The sequence below is a fragment of the Terrapene carolina genome, unplaced genomic scaffold, assembly GCF_002925995.2.
Source record: "Terrapene carolina triunguis isolate 2854851 unplaced genomic scaffold, T_m_triunguis-2.0 Scaffold210, whole genome shotgun sequence".
Classification (NCBI taxonomy): domain Eukaryota; kingdom Metazoa; phylum Chordata; order Testudines; family Emydidae; genus Terrapene; species Terrapene triunguis.
The window spans coordinates 12,302,459-12,306,649 of record NW_020664561.1 but is presented as its reverse complement, the minus strand read 5'-3'; positions in this window follow the sequence as shown (position 1 = coordinate 12,306,649).

The window sequence follows — 4,191 nt, the reverse complement described above, 5'->3', positions numbered from 1 at the left end:
CAGAGCCCCCTGCTGGGAGGACGGGGCCACCACTGCGAGGAGACACGGGATCAGGAGGGCAGGATCCATCACTGTCACCATACAGCTCCAGTCATCTGCCCAGAGCGAGAGGAATGGTTTGAACTATCCCTACTGAGGAAAGGAACTCAGGCAAGGTCCCAGGTCAAGAAGTTCAGGGATGGGTAACTGGAAGTGGTAGCTAACCACCCTGGATGAAATGGTGGAGAGAGCAACAAACAGGGGAGATGGGTTGGAGTCTCTTCTGTTGATGCGCTACACTGAACAATTTACTATGAACGGCCAGTATTACATGTATTTCACCTTTAGGCACCACACACTGACTTGCCCATGTTTCTTGTTCTCATAATGCTACACTCTTTTCCTTTCCTAGTACTTTTATCTGCAATACTGCACTTTAGACATGGAAAGCCATCGATCTTCAGTTCAGTCATTGGGTATGTTTTCAGTCTATGTTTGAGTTTGCAGCTTCTTACCGTGTATACTGTACTCTTTAGAGGGGTTTTGTTCATCACTATTAAAAACAAATCAATTGCCCTGATTATTTGTCTGTAACATAGGTAACTATGTTCCCTCTAAGTTTAGACTATGGTTCCTCTCTTTCAGAGTTTTTGCCCTGATATAACTGACTTGTTTTCCTCCTGACTGACTCCACTGGACCTTGGCTGCTAATAGCCACAGTATTTACACAGTACTTTATGCTACTTTAATTGGTTCAGCTCCCCTTCATTTTCACTTGCAAACACTAAAGATGATGTCCCAACCGCCACCCAGAATCTCCAACCAAAGCTTAAAACACGACTCCAGCATATGCCTGCAGAACACAAAGTAGCACTTCATTTTTTTATCAGCCACAGGTGAATTACACTTTTCCTTGCTCTAGCTGCTGCGAGCACACTAACTCATTTCCATGGGTTGGGTTCACTGGTCTGTGACAGCTAGATCCAACTCAGCTTCACCCTCCAGTGAGGAGATTGCTCTAGAAGCCAAGGTGCTGTGGAGTGGTTGGAAAAGACTTTCAATAGCAGGAGTGACATTGTAATGGAAAGGGAAGCCTGAAGAGGACAATGGTCAGCAGCCACCATGTGAAGGGTGTATACAGCCCTCACTTCACCTGACTGATGAGGTGGTATACAAACAGTCAAATGTGGGCCAGGTTATAGCTTTTCTCTTTTAAATTTATTTCTCCACCCTGAGATAAGTGCTGCAATCTACATCTGGAACTATATTCCATTTTACATACATGTAACATGATGCTGCTTTATCCCAGCTAGCCAAAGAATATCGGATATTCCTTTACATCTTCAGTGGGGAGTAAAAGAGAGGCATGTACTAAACAAGGTCTCATTTTACCTTTTCAGGCAGAAAAAAAATTGCTCTTCTAAACACTCAGCCCTTCAAAATCAGCTCCCTTCTGAGGGAACTGGGTGGCTCAAGTAATTATTGGTAGAGGAACATGGAGCCTTTCATCTCCAAGTCATAAACTGAAGCCTGCTCTGTACTGGTTGTGATCGTGAGATTATTTTAACAGCTGCTCAGTGGCCTGTTAGGACTAGTATTCCTGGTCCAACACTCTCAGTCTCCTAGATGCAGTCTCACAGAGGAAAGGAGACTACGCTACCTAAGGGTGTTTTCTCCAGTGCATGGTTGGGGCACCTTAGAATAGTGTAGAGAAACCTGCACTTCTGAGGTCTGTGCTGTAACTGTTCTGTGATACAATAGAGAACCTCCACCTCCAGGGCTGTCACTGACACTTCACAAGCATCAAATGTACATGAAGTAAGAAGAAAAAAGTATAATTGCCGGGTGGAGTGAAGTTTAATGAATTAATGCTTGTAAAGCATGTTGATATCCTCCAGTGACATGTCCTATAAATGCCAAGCATTATTCTGTTTTCTAGCTCTTGGGCCTGTGTGGAAATACTTAGATAGGTAAGAAATCACCTGTGAATTACTTCCATCATACCAATTACTAAAAAGACTGGAAACTGAAGTGCAGCCTGCAAGGTGGCAGAGTAGAGACTGCATCATTCTTCCCTCAATCTTGAAAAACTAACTGCAATTACAGGTGCCTTCTACATTAAAAGCAGGTAACAACTTCTTGTTTTCAGCCTGAATGCAAACTGTCTGGGTGAGGTGAAAAGGACAGCTGACAAGGTTAAAAATCTCAGACAAACGTATTTACAACCCAGAATAAGTATGTCCGATTCAGAGTCCCTAGTAAGAAATGATGCAAGAACACCAGATAAGAGGAAGTTCCCAGCTACATTCCCAATCTACAATGTGATGCGGCTTTCTCCCAGCTAGCCAAAGATTATTTTCATGAAGTTTATGTAACAGCGCAGGGAGGGGGGTGTCTCCGTAGACCAGCCTCCGCCTCTCCAAACAGCTCTGTCTGGACTTACGTATAATTCAAGGATCTTGGCCAAAGTTGTCAAGTTTAGGTGCCCCAAATCAGGCACCTAAGTCTACATTCAAGTACCTAAATCAAAGTGGACTGATTTTCAGAGGTAACTACAGTTGAAAATGCTGGCCTGTAAAAAAAAAAAAGTTGACCACATCTTAAAATTCTATCAGCAGTCTTAGAACAGGTTATAAAACAAATAGGTAAATTTATTTCTAATGGTTACTAAAATAGTTTCTTTAAATTATTTACAAATCATCACTGGTCATTTCCAACCGATAAACTAACATACGATTTTAAAAAACACTTGTCCAGTGAAGTGTTTTAACATTTAAATCTCTTTTCTTCATGAGCAGGTCTTACACACATAAAATGGCAGCACTTCCATGTCTCTTTGCTGTATAAATACCTCTACATAAAACAAATTAGTGGTCAGTTTCCAGTTCTCAAAGAAGAAGGGCCAAATCCACCACTGGCATAAGTGGTCACAGCTCCAAGTCTATGGAGTTTTCTTGCACCGGTCATTAATCCAGCTCATTTCAGATCGCAAACCAGTGTGTTTTCTGGTAGTCTTAGCATGGGGACTTAGCTGCCCTTTCACCCTCTACAGATAAGTCCCTTTTAAGGACTTTTGTAGCAAGGCAAAGGAAAGATTGAGTAATGGATGTGTTAGAGTGCCATCAATCTGACAGCTATTATAAGAAAATGTATCTTAAACATGAGCAGTTTCCTTCAAATCCAAGAAAATTGAATGGATCTGGAGCAAGAGACATCCAAGGTGAGATACTAGGCAGTAGAGAGGCATGAAAGTATGACAATTCTTCTGTGGGTATAGAAATACATACATGATTTTTAATCGGTGGTAAATTTTAGGGATTTTTGGCATGAGCCACTCAATAAAATATGTTCAACACATGCATATGAAGTCTGTTTTTCTTAAAATTTACATAGGAAGCAGCAGGTTTTATGCAGACACACTGGGGAGTCATTTGGGACAAGGCTTACAACAGTAATAAACAAATCCTCTTGATGTAAAAATACTCTTTTCGAATAAAACCTTTGGACCTAGCCAAAATAATCTGTTCAGACTGTACACATCTTAGGCCTTTGAGAAGGGTGTGGTGAGGCTTTTTTAGCATACACTGGAACAGCATTTAACATTTCCTCCTTGAGATTTGTATGTCTTAAAACTGGATGCAGAACAGAGGATTCCTGGGTGCTCTGGGGAGCAGATGCACTAAGGGGTTATTTTGTTAACTGACGTGTTAACAACATCCGGAGCAATCACTTGCACTTCGTTCATCCCAGCCTCCAAAGTTGGGGGGAGCGGGGGGAGGAAGGAGGCGAGAGGGGGCACCAGGCTCTTCTAAACAGAACAAAAACAGCTTTGAGAAGTCTCTCCTGAACCAGAACATCTTCTATACAATTCAGCCAGTCTAGGAAACATGCAGAGGCAACTTATACCCAAGGCCATGGTCAGCTGCAGAAAGAAAGCCGATGGTTGGATGCATGTAGCCCCATCTCTACTACCAATTAATAAAATTAAGCCTCTGAGAATAGAGGGGAATGTTATTCTGGTAGATTGTAAGTAGGTAGAGGAGACAGGAGAGAAGTCTGTAGAATCCGCTAGATCCCATTATCTTGCCATACCCAATGGCAGTACTACCTTCTGCTGAAACTTTTCCAGCAGTGAGACACTTGTCTACTGCACACAAGAATAGCTTTACACACAGAGGGATGGCTCTACAATGGGGGCAAGACAATTTCTAC